The following is a 21,612-nucleotide window of genomic DNA, read 5'->3' as shown; positions in this document are numbered from 1 at the left end:
AAGACACTTTGCAAACAAAATCACTCAGAGCCACTCTTACTTGGATTAAGTTAAAATAAATGTTGGATACATTTCAGCCTATCATGTTTTAATGTGGTAATTTTATTTTGTATTAAAATTTTTGGTAAACATTTTTAATTTGTTTTTCCAGAAGCCGCCTTGGGTCCTATCCTGGGAGAAAGGGGGCATATAAATAAATTAAATAAATTATATATATGCCATCCTCTGCTAACAATGCCCTTTAGCATGCTATATTGGGCAAACAGCAAGTATCTGCACCAAAGGATAAATGGACATAAATTGGGAATAGAAATACACAAAAACTAGTTCTATCTCAGAACAGCAGTCTTTGAACAAAGCAAAGCAAAACAAAACTACAAAGACTGGAAACAGTAGAACTGGAATATATCCACAAACTCCAGTCCATCAACAGTGGATTGAACAGAGTCAATGCTTTCCAGGCACATAACACATATTATCATGCTAGTTAACACCCCAGCCTCATAAGGGCTCTCTCTGTTCCACCTTATAAAAAACTCTTTCCTTTCTCCCCCTCCCCAAGCTTCTTCTTCTAATGTTCCTCCTTCTGCTTCCTTTATCTTTTATTATATATTATTTTGATTGCAATATGGGTTTGTGTTAAAAATTAATTTTAAAAGTGTAAGATCTGCTACGTACATTGTAAGTTAAAATGATATGAAAGAACATCCAAAAATGCCACGGTCATCTCAGCTATTACTTTTCATTAATTTAAGCTCCTTGAAGAATATATAATTACAGAGCTCTGAATGGGTTTATTCAAACCTTGTTGAATACAGAAATGAATATAAAATATAGTAATTCACTTCAATGAGCTTGGAACAGCAGTTCTTGTTGAAATTTGTTTGAAATGATAATTCAGCCTGCTCCAGTTTTGTTGTATTGTCTGCCCATAGAGAATGTGCAAATTTTGTATTGAAACTATATTGATTTTAATAATCTATTCTATTTGAACTGATAGCCCTGTGTGTACTGAGAAAGCACCAAGCAGTGTCTTTAGAACTGTTTACACAACCATAAAATAAGGTAACAATGCACTTTGTAGAGGATTTCAAAAATAATACGTTTGGAAGAAGAGTAGTGTTAAACATTCTGGATATGGCTGCCTGCAATTAGAATCACATTTAAATCACAAGGCTAACACACTTCCCCAACAATCTGTTATAGTCCAGTCATCATCAGATTTATTTGTGTGCAGATCTACTTCTTCTGAAACAATTTGATTCATCACTGGGATTCAGTCTATTCCTTTGCATATTTGGATCTTCTCTTTAAATGAAAGGGAACCCCTTTATCAACAAGGCTTCTACGTACAATGCAGGCCTCTCCAATGAGTTAAATTATTGTGTGATGTATTTGTTTCTCTTTTAGGGTTGTTAATTTTTGTAAGTTTTGTACTTGCAGGAAAGAACAAATAATTTTACCATTCTGAAAATTGTGAAAAACTTCCATTTTCAAATAATATCCTGTTTGGAGGATTTTGAATATCCTTTCCATCCCAATGTTTTTAAAACTGTAGTCTAACAACTGGGCTATATCCACTGGCTGTGTAGGTAGATAGATATTCATGCAACTGATACTTCCTCTGCACCAAACAGCATCTTTGGAGGATGAGGAACATGGATGGGGCTGCAGAAGGATGGGAAGAGCCCCAAATGAGATAGAAACTTTTTGTACCAGGAGTCACAACATAATTTGGGGTGATCCCTTCTGCCCTACCTTCACTGAAAACTCCCTCCTCCTGCTTCTTCTGCAGAGAAATTTTCAGAGAGTGTGAAGAGGAGAAGGGAAAGATTGCACATGTGAACATCTGTCAGCTGGCACAACTATTGGATTCAACCAAATCAGATATTCAAAGTACATTTTGAGTACTGTGATGCCACAAGACACTGAACAAAACTTTTTACATTCCTTATCATAATTCTTTTTCCATCCATCTCTTTAGGAAATGGCAGTTATAAATGTAAATAGATTGCACCAAATGAGCTTGACGTACCCATTTCCTGACAATGAGGATGAATTTGTTCTAGTTATATCCTTTGCCATAATAATGTGATTGAAAGCATTGCCAGCAGAATATATGTATGTATAGACGGGTGTGTTTTCCCGGAAGCATTAAGCATTGGCATCTTTAGATCAAGGGAGGCAAGCAGAAAAGATGGAAATTAGATTTGCCATCCTATTTAAGAATTTTATACTCATTTTGGTACTGAAACACAAACAACCCTTCACCTTCAAAATGCATTTTCTGACACTGTGGTTAATGTTTTCCATGAAAATTTGTCTCAGATACATCTGCATAAGATAAACTCATTTCACTTGTTTTTCAATGTTTTCCTGGCTGGGCTCCCTTTTTCTCACCTCCGTCCTTTAATCTCTGTCCAGCATTCAGCTGCACGCATTATCACTTCCACCCACCGCTCTGACCACATCTCTCCTGTGTTGGCATCCCTTCACTGGCTCCCTCTCCCTTTCCGCATTCAGTATAAGCTCCTGCTGTCGACATTCAAAGCCCTCCATGGACTGGCCCCTCCTTACTTATCAGACCTTCTTTCTCCTCACCTTCCCACCAGGGCCCTCCGTTCTGGTAGTCAAGGGTTCCTGTCTCAGCCCAGGATTTCCTCTGCCCCAACTAGGATTCGCCCCTTTTCACTTGCTGCCCCTCACTCCTGGAACCTTCTTCCTCCACAAGCAAGAGCCATCACTTCATTAACCAGCTTCAAAACGGAGTTGAAAACCATCCTATTCAGAGAAGCCTTCCCAGGCATCGCATAATTGTCGCTTACTATCTGATGTTCTGTTGTTGGCTGTTTATCGATCCATTTCCTGTATTGCTATGTACTGTATATGCATTATCCTACTTGTGAGTATGTATTTTCCCTGGATAATGATTAACCTTCCATTTTGAAGCCATGCCCTCCCTTCAGTCCATCTGCCTTGGTCCAGGCCTCGGAGGTTGAGAGGAACTGCTGGATCTCTTACCCTTTCCCGTCACCACTCCCTTCTCCTTCTGTGTTATGTCTTTTTAGATTGTAAGCCTGAGGGCAGGGAACCATCTAACTAAAAGGATTGCATGTACAGCGCTGTGTAAATTTACAGCGCTTCATAAATAAAGGTTAATAATAATAATAATAAACTCATTTCACTTGTTTTTCACAAAAACTATGGTTGTATTAACTTCAGTGTCCAACCATTTTATATTAATGACTGAAACAGAAAAATACATCAACTGCTATCATCACAACCCCCCAAAGTTTTGAGCAATACTTTCTATCTGTACAAGCCTGCTTTCTATGTGAGGAAAGGCCCAATTATATTCATTCAGCTGTTTTGTTCTGTACCCTATACATGTTCAGTACCCTATGTTTTCCAGTTTGGTGGCCTCCAAACATCTCCCATAATCCCACAGCCAGCTGTGGGATGTAGTCCAACACAACAAAAGGGCACCAGATTGAGGAAGGCTTATATACATGTATCAATGTGTGAAACAGGAATAGGAAATAAACATATACTGTTAGCCAAGTGCAAACTATATAATGAAAGTTTAATTCAGCCCCATTTCGCTGAACCAGATTGAAAACCAACCATTAAGTTATATTATCCACCAGTTATAAAAAAAATCTTGAAATTCAAAATCTCCTATCTTAGTTAAATGTTTGTGGAACAGATATGTACTTTGAGTTCTCTTAAATAATTAGAACTGATAAGTGAGAACACAAAATATTGGCACAACCTTTGGCAGAAAACCTAATACAAAACTATTAGAAATATTGGAATATACCACCATTGAGTTTGTTCTGATACAACTGAAGTCTACGGAGATTATCACTTTAGGGATGGGTGTCATTGTCCTGTCCCTGTCCTGTCCTTCCTGCCCATTCGTGGGAAGTACTTTCACACATGACTCACACACAGAAGTGCGAGTGAAAGTGACCGTATGAATCACTTTCACTTGCAAGATCACTGAACCCATGATTCAGCTTCTCAGGAAGTGAGAGTGAGAGTGATAGTGCAAATCACTTTCACATGAAAGCAGGCTGAAAAGTACTTTCAGACATCAGCTGAAAGCACTTTCAGTCATAATTTCCAGTCTTTTGTAATAATGGAAGAACCTCTTATTACAATGATGGCTGAAAGCACCTATAATTGACAGCTGAAAGCACTTTTCAGCCCGCTTTTATTTGAAAGTGATTTGAACAATCACTTTCACTTGGGTCATGGATGGGATAAGGACAGGGCAGTGATCCCATCCCTATCCTGTCCCTGTGTGAAAATCTTCTACATTTTGAAGTATCTGTAGAATTACATATGTGTGCATCTTCATCATCACCGTGGAAGTTCAAAATATGATGTTTAATATGATGTTTAACATGGTTAAAGATGTGACATCCTACTGCATGGAGAATGGGCTTTTCATACCAACTGATGTTCTCCTGTGATAATGACTTACCTACTTGGACTCTCTCAGAGATCCTACAAGGTGTTCACAATTCTGTACCCTATGTTTTCCAGTTTGGTGGAAAGAAAAGAAACAATGAAAGAATCTGCTAAGATCTCAGTAACCATTTGAAAACCTTAGAGGAACTAGGCAGAGATGCTTGTCCTTGCCTGATCTGTTCATGTTCACCATGGTGCTAGTGGCGGGTGCAGTGTGCCAAGATGGTGAGATTCTGAGGTGTTCAATGTAACTTTGATACACTTACTAAACAAATGGAAGACAAAATGATAAAACACACAAAAACTGCTTTCCCCCATACAGAATGTGGAAGGGATTGTTATCTTCATACCATCACTGTGATGCTAGTTCAATAGCTTTGGTTCTCACCTTTTCTCTGTTCACACTCAGGTACTGAAGGTAGCTTTGACCCCCACCCTCTTTCCCATAATATTTTTAATGTGACAGTTTAAATTGTGTCAGGTTTTAACTCATTTCTTCTTTAAGTTGCCTTGTTCCATTCCAAGAAAAAGATGGCATATGGAATAAAATAAATAAATAAATGGCCATGAACTTTGTACATGCACTCTTTCATACAATTTCTTTTTTTAAAAAAAAAAAAAAGACAGACAGCAGAAAGTGTCCTGTAATGATACTCTGCTCCATGTATGTTTCCTGAGTACTCTTGGTTTAAGCCAGTCCTATACCCTGCATATGTCATATGTCATAGAAGCTTGTCGTGTTTTTGAAAACATTCTTCACTCTTTTGTTTCTTGTCCCCCCCCCCACATTATATGGTTTAAATGGGGGAGAGAGAGAGAGATTGGGAGAGAAAGAAAGCTATTGTGCTATTGCAGCATTCTGGTATCTCTCTGCTTTTCAGTTGATTGGTTTTGTTGCTTTGTGAGGTATTAGCCAGTTGCACCTTGTTGCATTCCACATAGAATGTAACCAGCTTAGTGTAGAAAGTTTAGTGCAATGGTATGAGTATTTGACTAGGACTGTGGAGACCAGGGTTGAAATACCAACTCAGCCATGGTAACCATAACCTTCGTCAAGTCACACTCTCTCAGCCTCAGAGGATGGCAATGGCAACTCCCCTCTGAAGAAACATGCTAAGAAAAAAACATGACAGGATCGCCATACATTAGAAATGACTTGAAGACACACAACAACAACAACAACAACAACAACAACAAGAGGTAGTTGTCTTTTTGTATTTGTAAATTCACAATGTTACTCAGCTAATAATGTGCTACCCCAAGATGTATTAAAAAGGAAAGCAGAAGCATAACTTTTTCATTCTATTCACCAATGCTGTTATATCTCAATTATACTATCCCAGCTTTAAAAAAAACATGCTGGCAGACAGGGAAGAAAGGGAAAGATCAGCACAGTTTTCTTGTGAAACTTCCTCAGCCATCACTCCAGCTGGTGTCCCCCTTGCTTAACCATCAGGAATTGAAGATTTTCACATGGATGCTTGCCATGGGTTAAGCGTTGGTAAAGCACCAATAAAACGTCCCTGAAGCATAAGGGTGTGAAAACCAATTTTACTTCTGAAATGTCAGTGAAGCGCCCCCTAACCTCTACCGTCCTTGAATCATTTGCGGAGCAGCCATTTCCATTAATGCAAAGTTCCCGTTAATAGGGAATTTTACATTAATAGGAAACGGCTGCTCCTAAAATGATTCAAGGATGATAAAGATGAGGGGATGCTTCACTGACGTTTCAGAAGCACAACCAGCTTTCACACCCTTGCACTTCAGGTACATTTTACCAGTGCTTTACCACCGCTTAACCCATGGTAAGCACTGGTGTGAAAATCTTCATAGAGTGAGGTTGCCTTGACAGAGATCCTTAAGGGGAGGAACCAAACCAAATCAAATGTACATAGCCTCCTGTGATCACTCAATATCAATCATGAATCGGAATGAGGCATCCATACCAGAAATAGTAACTAAATAACAGTGAAATATGGAGATTACTACATGCAGCTCTTAAAACGTGATTATACCTGGAAAAAAGTGATTTTGGAAATATTTATCACACAACAACACCTCTGACCTATAGCTACTGTACCTGTCAACCAAAATTAGGGTATCTCTTTTCACTGACGGGGAAATGAACTGTCAATAGCACAAGTGCCCAGATGTGAAAAACTGTGGTTGGGTTGCTCACATTATTGCCAGTTGCATGGCATCAGTGTCCCCTTCTCTACCCCTGTCTCCTTCTCATTCACTATTCCCAAGCACCCTGGATTTTTTTCCTATTTCTTTTTATTAAAAAAAAACTTTTTTAAACTGACATCACTGTAGCAAAGCTATGGAACTGCATGGGTTAAAAGGAAAAAAAGTTTTAAAATACCAAAAGGCATGTATTATTGATTGCATTTTAATTTGTTGTGAGCCGCCCTGATCGGAGGAAGGGCGGCATATAAATAAAAATTTTATTATTTATTATTATTTATGCTGAGTAGTGCACAAGGAAAGGAGGCAAGGTTAAAGGACACTCACGAAGGCAGCACAATGAAAGCTGCAGCCTCAGTCGTGCAGTTCTGAATGCTGATAGAGGGTCTCTGAACTTTGTACGTTTCCATTATTTTCCTGATGCAATTGTTGCAAGAACAATTCTTGCATGGGAAAGTCTTCATAGATTATTAATTGATTATTTCCAATTAAAAAAATAAATGCTTTCCCTTACAGCCCTCCACTGGGGGGATTCGGAGAATTTATTTATTTAAATATTTACATCCTGCTCTTTATCTCAGGGCAGCTTACAATAAAATCAACTTAAAACAATAAATCATTTTAAAAATTAAAATATTTAAAAGAGTTTATATTAAATGGTGAATGACTTTCACCAATTTCCACTGAACCTTCTAAAATATTTTTCAGGAGTTACAACACAAAGTGTTAAAATGCTTTAGCAATATTATACTAGTTAAGCATTTGGGTCATTTTCTTTTATTATTATTATTATTATTATTATTAACCTTTATTTATGAAGCGCTGTAAATTTACACAGCGCTGTACATGCAATCTTTTTAGTTAGACGGTTCCCTACCCTCGGGCTTACAATCTAAAAAGACATGACACAGAAGGAGAAGGGAGTGGTGGCGGGAAAGGGTAAGAGGTCCAGCAGTTCCTCTCTACCTCCAAGGCCTGGACCAAGGCAGATGGACTGGAGGGATATTCCTAGTATTCCTCTTTCCATCACTTAAATTGGGGTTCTGGGGGAAAAAAATGCTGTTTCCTGGTGGCATCCATCTTTGCTAACACACAGCCATGGAGAGGTACATTTCATTCTGGAAAACAGTGAGTTAATTTGTTAACAGTGGGGGTGAGATTGAAAACACATAAATAATTATGTAGGTTCCCTGGAATTACATCATGTAGATCTCTAAAATAAAATCAATTTGCTCAGGAGGAAAACCTGAAACTTTCGGATACTCTTTTCTTTTCTGGAGAGGCCCCCTATGACTTTCTTGGTTGGTAATATGCTGCCTTTAAAGTGTCATTATAGCTCAGAATCAATAATTTATTCCAGGTCCTAACAACTAAAATCCCAACTCTTATAATTCTGAGATGTCAGACTCTGAAACTGTTGAATAAAAATAGAGAAAAAGCAGTCCCAAATTTATTAATTTATTTTAAGGCCTTGCAAATGCACCAGCTAATTGAATTGACACATAATAACAATGTGCACTCTTGGATACCATTGGAATGTAACGATTTAACTACAACTTGGATTTTGGGTCTCCCTTTTTAGAACTATCCGTTTAAGCATATCAAAATGATCCAGAGTCCCTCTTGCAAAACATGTTCCAAATCAAGTATAAGTGGAAGGGAAAATGTATGGTACTCCCATATGCATTTATTCTGCAGCTGTGCCATCCCTTATTTTATGATGAAGTATTCTACATTTAAATAGTGGAGGCAATGGGTCTGTATAAACTAAAAAAACATTTACACTGGCTCAGGACATAAATCTGGTGCTTGGATTAAGGAGTAGTTGGGTGCAGATGGAGTTTTATGATTCCATGCCAAAACACTTTGAAATGCATTACATATCACATAAGGCCTTTAAGTAAATTTGAGATGCTCTGTAAGATCTTAAAGGATAATATTACATGTCTCCTGTCAAAGCTATACACTCTAATGACAGAATCAACCTATGATCAAACTACAAGGGTTCAGTTACAATGGGCTAAAGATCTAGTCTGCATTACTCAGCATAGCTTTAAACTAGTTTACTTTTAGTACTTAACATTCTTAAAATGGAGTTATACAAATAAAGAACTCAGTGGTTAATGTTGGAGGACATCTGAATAGCACTTACATTTTTGGTGGGGATGTCCTAGGGTTAACATATTATGAGGAAATAATTTTTAGTACAATAAGTGCAATCTCAAACCAAACCATTACAACACTTGTTTACTTTCCTATTCTTCATTTATTTTTCCTATACACAAATTTGTTTTAATTTCTTGCTATTGAACAAAGGCAAAACATTAAATCGCAGCACTGTTTTACAATTGGCACAGCTTTGGAAAATCATGGCTACTTTATCCATTAGTAGTTGTTTGAAATAAATAAACTGATAGCATAGAAATAAAAGAATGGACCAAAGAATTGACAGTTTTATTACATTATAGTTTTCATTTATTAATTACATCAATAGCACAAACCTGCAATTAAAAAGCTTTTTTTTCAGTATTGCAGCTGTTTGGGTTGCAGAACTCAAAGAACACAATAAAAATGTTGTACCTCAAACAATTTTTTCACAAGTTCAGTTACTCAGTTATTATTCAGCTTTAAGTGTGGACACTGCTGCTCCAGTGATTTCTTTAAGTGCTTTTGAACTGATTTTTGTTATTTCATATAAGTGAATTAAAGTGTTTTGAAAGTCTACTAAAGACTTTAGTTTTTTAAAAAAATCTTTATTCAACAAATATACAAAACATACAAAGCACTAAAACATCTACATAAACATCCAAATAAATATCATCCACATTAGTATCAAACATCCTAAAATCTTAACATTATGAACATCAAGTACACTTTAGTACACACTCATTAATAACCTCCTTTATCTCCTCCAAGGTTATTTAACTATCTTCATTCACCTCTTTATATGTTTATTCATTCTCTCCAAATCACATATCAGAGTCATACCATATACCTTCTCATTTCCCCCTCATAGATTCTCTCCTTCTCCTCACTCATCCTACTTTCTTTCCAATTTACATTTCATTACCCCCTCTTTTCCTTATTTCTTCCACTTTCTTCTTCCTACTTTTTCTTCCACTCTCTACCCCTTCTTACCATTTCTATTCTTCAAACTACACTTTTGCTTACCCTCTCACTTACTCCAACCCCCTTCACACATTCTCACACATATCTTCTTCCACCCAGATTAGCCAACTTCCCTTGCCCTCCAGTTTTTCTCTTTGCTTTTAAATTACTTGCTTAAACCCTTAGATAATTGATACTTTATCTGCATATCTCTTGATTACTTCTTTTTTGTACTTTGGCCTTCTGCTCTATATTATCTGTCTTACCACCATATATCAGGAAACTTACAACTGCCAGTGACCCCCGCAATTCCTTTTCCAAAAACTTTATCATCGTTTCCCATTCTTCATAAAACATATCTAACATTATTTTTTCAATGACTGTGATAACATATCCAGTTCTATGGTTTCATATAGTTTAAACAACCCTTCTTGGAGCCCATCTAGGTTTCTTGGGAAAGCCTTCTCTGAGGCAGAGGAACGTCCTCCGCCTCGAAGAAGGCTTCCCACCGAGCTGGACTCCGAGAGGAGAGGCTGCTGCTGCGGCCTGTCTTCTCGGAGCCCAGCTGGGCTGCTTGGGAAAGCCTTCTCTGAGGTGGATAACAAGAAGCAGGAGACCCAGCAAGGGAGGGAAGGGTGCCTGGCTGTGCGTGCACACACCAAGTGCCCTTCACTCTCCTCTGGGTCTCCTGCTTCTTGCTCTCAAGGGGCACCAAAATATTTCTCGCCTAGGGTGGCAAAATACCTAGAGCTGGCCCTAGGGAGACTCTATATCTAATTCCCTTACTCCATGCTCTCTCCCAATGAGATACTTAATTCAGATGATTTATATCCTTTGCTCATATAATTCTAGTCTTTTACTATCTCCTCTTCCATATCAATTTGTAACAAGATTATATATAACTTTGCAATAATTTTATTTTAGTCTACACATACAGTATTTTCTCAAGTTGTCTCCCTTCCTCTAAGCCTCTAATTTTTCCATCCATTATAAATCTCTCATGTATACCTTCTACACCTAATTCTTCTCATGATTTCCATATAACTTTTCCTTCCCTTTTTTCAAAGCCTTCTCATATGTCAGCCAATTGTCCTCTATTAAAATTTCTCTTACATGCAAAGGTTCTAATGGGTAGATCTAAAGGGAAAGACTGAACCCTTTCTTGTTCTTTGCGGGATCATTTCATTCAGTCACATAATACAACATAAAAACATCAAAGAAAGTTGTGGGGGGAAAACTGTCCATGATGGAACAAATCTGAAGTACATTCTGGATTTAGAATGCCAAATTCCTATAAACCTGACGTACTTTTTTTAAAAAAATATGACCCTCAGTTTTGCAAGCCTGTGTAATTCTCTGGACTCTTCCTCACAACCATAATTCGTTGGATTATTTTGACTACAAATAGGAAGAAGTTTTATATATAGAACTTTTCCTGACATGTAACATAAGCCAACATAAAGGAAGATCTATACACACATTGTTTCTTGTACAAATTGTTGACAATATATTGAAGTACACACACACTCCAATTTTGTACCCCTTCTCTTCCTTCTTTCCTATCAAGATCCACCATGAAATCAAAGCTTGTGTCCTGTGTTTGATTTTGTTTGGGTAGGGGATTCTTTGTTGTTTTCTTGACTTTTTCCCCCTTTTAAAAATATATCAATAAATATTTCAAAAGTAACCACATGCCTATTTATTCAAGATCAGTCTCATAGCATTCAATGGATTTACTCAGGGTTTGTTTTCAATAGGACTGTAACCTTCAAAGCACGCATTCAGATTAGTCATTTTAATGCTGTTTCATTTTATAAACTACCAACATCCTGCATGTAGCTGCACTCTAATGTTTTTTTAGGTGCAGTAAAGAAATGTCTAATCTTTCCCCTTAAACCATCGTTTTTCTGTTCCATTCTCCCCCTTCCCACCCAACAGGTTATCAGCACACATTTTTCAAATGGGTGGGGAGACTTGGCAGGTGATTTATCCTTTCCTTATATAACTGATTCTCTGTTCTAAGCAACCGAACTTTCTCGTGAAGCAACTCTGCTTTTAAAACAAAATAAGGAGAACACATTTGGACATTTGTAAGTATATTCGCATGCTATGTTCAGTTATAGTTACATTTCATATATAACCTGGATAATTTAATTTTGCTGTAAAGCTGATTGGTAGATAAACAGTCCTTATGCTTTCAAGCTGAATTTGTGTAGCAGCAGAAATAGTTATCCACCTACCGGTATATGTCCAATGATCATCATTGAAAGTGCTAGTTTGTTTAAAACAGGGGTGGGCAAAGTGTGATCCACAGGCTACATGTGGCTTCTAGGGTCACTGTGTGCCTCACTGTGACCCCAGGGGTCAAGAAAGGTTTTTTAAATATATATTTTTTTAAACTGCACAAAATGCTCTCTAGGGGATCATAGAGACATTTTTGCATCATTTGTTGGACATTTTAGAACCCCAGAAAAGGCCTTTAAAAAACTAGAATAAACTGGAATGACAGCGGGGAGGCTAAAAGCATGGCAAAAATGCTCCCACAGCTCAAGACATTACTGAGCATATTTGAAGACAAAAAACTAAGGGGGGAGTTGTGATATAAGGTATGTTCCAACAAGGTCTCCTAGAGGGTTCATGTATCCCCCTGCTCTCCCACAGTTGTTTAGAACTCCTGGTTTAGAACAATAAACTGTAAACAGAGAAAGGCCCACATGACACATATATTATCTCATCTTGCTCCTGCTCTGTGAATACTAATCCAAAATAGTTCAATTCATAATCCTATAATGAATCTGAATAAGGATGTCATGTCATATCAGCTGTTAACATGGATACTCTCAGAAGAGACAGCCATCCTGGGATTGTGAATCTGATGCTTTGATTACAGGCTTTGGTCTGGAAACATTTATGGCCATCTGTCTGGATGACTGTGTGACTGCCAATGTGCCAGTTTCCACTACTGGTCAGCCTGCTGCATTTTGCATTTTGCCTGCTTCTTTTTCTTCGTATGAAGTCTGCCACAGAATTACAGCAAGACAACAATGACACCACATGTTATTTCACAACTGATTAAACCATCTGACACCTCTGTACCATGAGGGCTACACAGAGGAATGGAAAGTCTGCCTGAATTAAATACAAAATCCCATTGCCTCTTGTCCTGAAAATTTACACAAACACACACACACACACACACACACACACACACACACACACGGAAATGCTACACTACAGATACTAATTACAAAGGGCCCTTTCATTAGTCTTTCGGCAATATATTTCAATTTAATTCAGCTTTATCTTCAATTTGGCTGAAGATGAGTAGCTAACAGCTATACATGAATCATAGATACTTGTAACAGAACCCTTTTTCCTGAGGACAATGATACATCAGTAACCAGATCACTTTAAAAAGTGTTTTGTATAAAATGGCTGTATTTAATTGGCCTGTGGGTGTCAGCAACCATGGAAAAATTGTCAAAATCACCTCAGCTGAATAATTGGCACACAAATCAAGACAGAGGGCCACGCCCCCTCCGCTCTCTTCTGTGGTTTTTTTTAGATCAAATTGTGACTCAATAATAAAAACAAGACTTCCATCTCTTTCTTGGGGTAGTTATATCAAATCACTTCCTCTAGGATGGTTACATAACAGGATTAAGAAAAAAAAGCTGAAGAGGAAAAGAAACATTCATGAGTAATAATGTTACAAGTCAAGAAAACACTCTAGTCTTTATAACAAATTATCCATAACAAATCAAATTGTATCATAGACAAACATTTCTGCTTTGAAGGCTCTAAAACCAATCCACTAGATACTAAAAACAAATGGAAAAATTACTTCTACCCTTTAATCTCAGTTTAAACCATTGATTATATATTGGTTAAAGAGGAAAGCCAGAGAGGGTAGTAGAAATTGAGGCATTTACAAAGCTCTGAAGAAATGAGACAACCGAAAATTAATCCAGACAGTTGTAGGAAATGGATCACAACAGAAGTTGAAAATCAGCAGTGGTCAAGTTTGAATTCAGGGGTTTCTAGCCCTTAAACAAATATACAAACAAGGCCCCCTTTGTGAACAACTGCACTCTCCCCTGGCACTGCTGAGTTATAGCTCTTGGGGAAAGATTTAAAGTATATCCATCTTTGGGATTTCATATTTCAAAGCTAGCTTTATTCAGTTCCCATTTCCCCCCCCCCAGACATTTACCACACTTTGCCATTCTTCTTTTCTCCTATACCTACTATAGTTTTTAACATTGCAAGAAATCTTGTCTAAGTCTCTATACTCTTCGATTTTCTGCATCCAAATGTCCCAAGACGGGGTTTTGTGTTTGTCCGTTTCCCACCTTTGGCAATCTTCAATCCTTTTTGCTGCGGTTATACAATATAATAAAACTCTCCAACATGTTTCTCATCCTGTTTTTTAAGTAAAGATGTCATATTTAAAAAGGAGAGCCTTGGATCGTGTGGTATATTTATTTTAAACGTCTTTTGCATAGTATCGTGAACAAGCCTCCAAAATGACTGAATTCTTTACATGCCACCAATGTGAATCATATCACCTCTTCATATCCACACCTCACAATTCCCATTTCCTGAGCCATAATTTTTTTTATTTTCCAGGAGTGCAGTACCATCTGTTATGCATTCATTAGATCTTCCTTAGGCTCTTGGGCTATGTCAACTTAATTAGTGTTAGCCCAGGCATTATGCCACACCCCAACATTATTTCGTGTCCGACATCCCGAGCCCATTGACCATAAGCTTTAATTACGTCGTGTTGCTAGTATTCTACTTTAAGCAGTTTTGTAGAACTGTAGATATTTTTTTAAATCAGACTGCCAAATTAAACAAATCCAGTTCATTCGTTGTAGTTTCAATCCCTCCATAGCTTTATCTTCTTAAATTGCATTTTGATTTGAAGATAACTAAACCAATGCAAATTATATCCCCCTCGATAAGTCTCTCTCTGTTTTTAAATCCACATCCCCTGAGGTTTTTAACAATAAATCCTTATAGGAAAGCCAGTTGTTGTGTCTTTAATTTGCCAGTTAAAAACCGGGCACAACCACTGCTTGGAGCGGCAACTGCTGCCGGGGCGACCTTCCCCAGGTTGTTGAGGTGCGCATCTGTGCATCGTCCCGGGGGAGCCACCCACGGACTGGTAGTTGGACTTGCCTCCATCTCAGCGCGCCCCCGCGGCGGCCGGAGAAGCCAAATTGAGGACACCTGGGGAAGGCGAGGGAGAGGTGCCCAGTGAGAGAGGTCGGCATAAAAGCCGGGTTGCCTGGGCCTCCTTGCCGCACGCCCCCTCCGCCTCTACCGGGCACACACGCTGTGGGAGGCTGCGACTGGCTGCTGGGGGCGGGCCTTGCCCCGGGGTGGACTGTTGGCATCTTCGCAGCTGCGCAGCGCACATATTCACGCAGTCTGAGGGCGGGGTGCTGTTCCTGTCGCCAAACGGGGCAGAGAATGACTGAAGTGTTTTCTCTCTGCCCTTTCCATGGTGCTGACAGGGGGAGGGGGAGGATATGGACTCGGAAATTTTGGCTGGGAGGCAGAGGGTAACTCTCTTGTATGGAGAGGGCTCCTATTGAGGTAGTGTGGTGCAAAGGGGAGGTATGGCGGTAGGAGAGTGGACCAGCGTTACGGGAAGGCGAGATCGATGCTTAATCTCTATCCCACCTTCCGTCCCTCTCTAACCTAAGAGACCTGAGGTCGCTCCAACACCGTACCACAAACCCTGTCTCTGCTCCTGCAATGCCAGGTCCATTAAGAACAAAACCCATATTAACAGACCTGCTTGAGGATAACAACTGTGACCTGTTGCATTACTACTGAGACCTGGCTTGGGCCTGAGGAGAAGCTGTATGGGCTCAGGCCCACCTGCTTGGTACTCAGTGAAGGACCAAGACCAGGTTAGGTGGGCAAGGAGGGGGTGTTGCCTTGGTACATAAGAACACCTGTCTCTAACCAGGAACCATGTGCATCAAACTTCCTATATTGAGTGTATTTACCTGACCTGAAGGCCAGAGACAGTCTAGGGATTCTGTGGTCTATTGGCCACCCCGTGCACTAACAGACTCCCTAAACGAGCGACACAGTTGGTCCAGGAGTTGAGGTTGGAGTCCCCCAGGCTTTTGGTCCTGGGAGACTTCAACATCTCCCTCGCGGCAACAATATGTTCCATCGGTGGCGGCTCGGGAATTCATGGAGACCATGACAGCCATGGGCCTGTCACAACGGTCCAGGCCTACGCATTCTGTGGGTAATACGCTCGATTTGGTCTTTGTACGGACATGGAAATTCCGTGGGCGGAAATTACTAATATTTCCCTTCGTTGTCATGGACGGCTCATTCCTGGTGGAGGCAAAAATCAAGGTTACCCAGATCCTCCCGGGGGGTGGCGAACCTATTAAATTGGTCCACCCTCGAAGGCTGATGGAACCCAAAAGGTTCCAAGAAGCCCGAGGGGTATACGGTTGGAACCGACGGCGACTCTGTTGATGCCCTGACTGATATCTGGGATATCAATCTTTCTAGGGCATACACAGTATCGCTCCCAAGCGCCCTCTCAGACCTGCTTCCAAAAGAAGCCCTGGTATACGGAAGATCTCCTGGCAAGGAAGTGGGTGCTGCGCGATGGCTAGAACACCGCTGGCGGAAACACCAGCGCTTATCCGACCAGACTCTCCAGACCACTCTTGAAGGACACGGAGACGAGGCGATACGTGCAGCAAAACTTGTTCTATGAGTGTACGTGTCGCGTCCGCGGAGTCGCATCTGGCAGAAGTTGTCAGAGTTGTGAGGGAGCTAAACCAGCTCCCCCCTGCCACCGAACCAGATCCTTGAACCTTCTAAGGCCTGCTGTGAACCGTTTAACAACTTCTTCGCGAGAAACTCTTGGAAAGCGAAGGTCGGATGCCAGTATTAGAGCAGAAACCAGAAGTAGTAGGCGCCCAGCTTCTGTGGACTTGGTTAAACTGGATCACTTTGAGTCTGTAAGTACCAAGGATGTGGACAGGATCCTTGAAGTGTTAGGAAGACGACCTGCGTCTCTCGATCCCTTGTCCCTCATGGCTGGGGCTCAGGGGGACCGGTGGTAACTTCAATGTTACACCGGATTATCAATACATCTCTTAGGGATGGGCAATTTCCATCGAATCAAAATTGGCCACTGTAAGACCTTTATTAAAAAAAGCCCCCCTTGATCCCCTGATGCACAATAATATTCGGACCTGTATCGGCTTGGCCATTTTGGGTAAGGTATCGCGAGAGGGCAGTTGCAATCCAGCCCATTGATCCTGGAGGAAAACGGATATCTAGACCCATTCAAACTGGCTTCGGCAGACGGGCTACGGGGTTGAGAACCGCCATGGTCGCCTTGGTCGATGACCTCTGTCTGGGCACAACAGGGAAAGCGGGTCCCTGTTGGTGCTCTTAGACATCTCAGCGGCTTTCGATACACGATAGACCATGGTAATCCTTCTGGAGCACCTGGTAGAGGTGGGAGCGGGGGCACTGCGCTTCAGTGGTCCGGTCCTACCTCTCTGGGAGGTCCAGATGGTGCAGACTGGGAGACTGTGCTCCGACAAGAGACCCCTAATATTTGGGGTACCTCAAGGAGCCATCTGTCTCACATGCTCTTTAACATAACATGAAACCGCTGGGAGAGATCATCCGGAGACAGGGGGCGCGGGGTTATCAGTACGCTGATGACACCCAAATCATTTTCTCTATGTCTCCGACTGAGCAGTGACCGGATGGCATCTCTCCTCTCGTGGCCTGTCTGGAGTCGGTAATGGGCTGATGAGGGAAAACAGATTCAGCTTGAATCCAGAGAAACCGGAAGTGCCTTGTGAAGGTCTCCTGGGCCCGGGAGGCGGTGGGTCCACCTGTCCTGAACAGGATCACGCTTCCTGTGAAGGACTCAGTACGCAGTCGGGGGGTGCTCCTTGACCGTCGCTTCACCTACATCTCAGGTGGATGCGACAGTCAGGAGTACCTGTTATCAGCTGGGCTGATATGCCAGCTGCGTCCCTACCTGAGCCAGGGGACCTAGAACAGTGGTACATGCTGTGGTAATCTCTCGGTTAGATTTCGGCAACGTGCCCTACATGGGGCAAACCCTTGACCATACCCGGAAGCTGCAATGATGCAGAATATGGCAGCAAGACTGGTCACAATACACCAGGACAGTCACATAACATCGGACTTAAAAGACCTACATTGGCTGCCTATCCGCTTCCGGGTGCAAATACAAGGGTTGGTTAAACCTATAAAGCCCTAAATGGCTTGGGCCCAGAGTACTTAAAGGACCGCTCTCCCCGTAACAATCCGCCCCGCACACTCAGATCACCGGGCAGCATCTATTAAGAGTTCCGGAGGCTAGATTAGTTAATACTACTAGAAGGGCCTTTTCCACCTCGGCCCCTACCCTTTGGAACCGCTGCCCATTGAGCTCCGTTCTGCAACCTCCCTGGCCCAATTTAAGAAGGGGCTGAAAACGTTCTTTTTCAAGCAGGCCTACCCCTGATTTTTTCCCTGAGTGCCCTCTCCCCCCTCTGTTAGTGCTGGGATTTGGCACAGTTCTTTTATTGTTAATTGTATTGTTTTAATATTGGTATTGTATGTGCGATATTTATTGTTGTGAACCGCCCTGATGTTTCGAAGGGTGGATACAAATAAAGTGTTATTTATTATTATATTAAGAGAAAACAATTTCTGAATTCTGAGCACACTGCCATTGTTATGGTGGGGGTGGGCCTCTCACAACAGTTATGCTACAAAATGATGGAATTAACGATCTAGAGAGGCAACAGAGCAGTATTTAACAACTATTCCTTAGAACAGACATTATACAAGAGCCTCTAAATGCACACCCTCAAAATCAAGTTTGGATTTATGCTATATCTGGATCCTCCAACTAAATAAAGCCTTACTAAATGAACTAATGGCCTGATTAGAAAAAAATATGTTTAGATTATGAAGCCTCCAAATCAGCAAAATCAGCTGCTTGAATGTCATTTTGGGGGAAAGGCAGAATATAAATCCCATAAATAAATAACCCCAAAAATCTATCTCAATTTATATTGAAATATGCATATTCCCTCCCACTAATCTCCTGGATGCCAGCCAAAATGTAGATAGGCAGCAACCAAAGCTAATAAAATAATAAGAATAAAATAATAATAATACTCTTATTATTTATACCCTGCTCTCTCAGCCAGGCTATCAGAGCGGCTTACAGTTTGTTAATGTAGACATTTCCCTGCCCTCAGGCTTACAATCTAAAAAAAGACAAGACCAAAAGGAGACAGGGAATGACAGTAGGGAAGGGGAAAAGCCCAGCAGATCTGCTCTCCCTCAGAGGCCTGGAGAGAGGGCTTCTTCTTTCAGGCAAGCCTCTTGGAACTGACTTGCCTTCCTCTCCCTCAAGATGGTGGATAGAGGTTAATCTAATAACCATTTAGATTCCAAGTTCTTTGAATATCAATCCATGATGTAGTGTTATACAAATGCTAGTACTGAAACTCGTAAGGAGGTAAGGGAATGAGTTGTCTTGGACTAGAAATAACTGTCCCAGCAAGTGGATTGGCCATTTAGAAATGCAAGCCCAAGACAATGCAAGCCCCTGTGGCAAAGGCAAGATATATTCCTCCCATTGCCTGAAAAGAATCAGCAGAAAAGATTCGTTCTTGCAAGATAAAAGTCCATTGTGTAAACCCTGCTGGGCAAGATGTAGAGGGATTGGTGGCTTGTGCCCCACTGTCCAAACAGTACACACCACTCATTCAAGTCTGACATCAATTGCCTGTAAATATGCTTCTTTTACACCCACCCTTTACACTTTCAGCCCTATCAGTCCTCTTCATGCCAAACATACAATCAATAAAAATTTCTACATTACAAAAACTGCACAATACAAACATACTAAGCAAAACATCAATACTAAAGGCAGCAGATAATGTACAGTTCTCCAGTGCTTTATAGCAAATAAATATAACACATTACATTATTTTAATAACATAATTTACAGCATTACAATATTTAATGGAGGTATATGAACAACAGGTAAGAATATATTATTAAGAATTATAAATTAATTCATGGATTTGAAATGTGTGCCCCGGTGCTATCCACAGGGGCAAACAGAGTGAGACTAAATGGGATATGTGCCTGCGGTGTACATACTCGCTTGAACGGCTACCATTCAAGCCAATGGGGCTTAATATCGGCAAGTTTCCATTTTCGCAAGTGAGGGGGGTCCAGAATGGATCCTCTACAAAAACGGAGGGCCAATTGTACATGAATGTGTGAATGAAAACACACATAACAAAAATTTTTTATTCATATGCTATGTCAGTAGGGTGTCCCTTATATAAAGTAGCAAATAAAGGTTATCTATATTTGTTGTTGCTGTTTGTGCATTCAAGCATTCAGACTTATGGCAACCTAAGGTGAAGCTACATGGGGTTTCTTGGCCATGATTTGTTCATAGGCGGTTTGCTATTGACTTCCCCTCCCGAAACTGCCCAGGTTCACAGAGTGGGTTTATGGCTGAGCTGGGAATTGAATCCTGGCTCAGGGTCACATCCCAACACTCAAACACTACACCACGGGTGTGTGTGTGTGTGTGTGTGTGTGTGTGTGTGTGTGTGTGTAAGTTATGGATGGTTGTATCCATGGATGCAGAATCTGTGGATACAGAGAGCTGACGGTACTTCAGTTAGCAGTGACCTCGGGTTTTCATATATCGTGCCAAATGATATGATCCCCTTATTGACTACACTTGACTAATGGCTGATTTTCTACTTCCTTAGTTCCTACATCTCTCCCATGAAACACTACCAAACTACCAAACCAGAGAGAAAGAATAATTCAACGCTCTCCATCAGTCATGTATTAATGGACGTTCTAATCCTCATTTCAAGGTCTGTGTGCCCGACTGACACAGCAGCCATCAGAGACTTCTTTGACTCTGAATCTGCAATTCTCCACGTGTTCTTAGAAACTGCCCAAAGGCACAAGTTTAAAATTAAAATATATAAATATATGGATACATAATTTTAATGCATAATTAAATATTATTTTAATATATAATGTTTTTAACCAGCTATTATTTCCCCCATATCAATTAAGCCAGATTCATTCTGATGTCTTATCACTAATTCCCCAATAATAGAATGCATTAGATGGCTTTACTACCGGGGTTTAGATCAAATCAGTCATTTAGAATAGAATGAGGTAAGTCATTTTATTGATAGTTCTCAAGGCTTTCCTGCAGAGTTTCACTCACAGTTGCTGAGTTACTTGCATCTATGTCTGTCTAGTTATTAGATGTCTCCTCTTATACCCAAAGCACATTGGAAACCAGTAAAAAAAAATCGGTAGAAGTTGTAATAGATCATTTGGGAGACTTTGCTAGGTTGGTAATGATCGGCTAGAGAAGATAAAATAGTTAGTCAAAATCTGAGGATGTTAATTCCTTATCTATCATTACTTAATGATCCACCATCATTAAGTCCTATTAAGAGAATTTTTAAAAAAATTAAGATAGCAAACATTAAAATTCTTCTATTTATTTAGAGAAACAATCTGTCTGATTAGTAGGTCCAGTGGTGAAATTGATTTTGTGGTGAGAAGTAAAATTGCAACATAAAATCATTTTTAAAACATTAAATCTTTAATGATTCGAGGCCCTTTGGCATACCACGGGTAGAGATACACATCATAAATATGTCCCCGGTGTTTTAATACGCTAACATTAATGTCTCATCTTTCATCAAATCAACATTTTTATGATGATGGCTCATATTATGAGCGTTCTGCCAG

This window comes from Sceloporus undulatus, chromosome 3 (assembly GCF_019175285.1).
Source record: "Sceloporus undulatus isolate JIND9_A2432 ecotype Alabama chromosome 3, SceUnd_v1.1, whole genome shotgun sequence".
Taxonomy (NCBI): Eukaryota; Metazoa; Chordata; class Lepidosauria; order Squamata; family Phrynosomatidae; genus Sceloporus; species Sceloporus undulatus.
Note: the sequence above shows the minus strand (reverse complement) of the source record.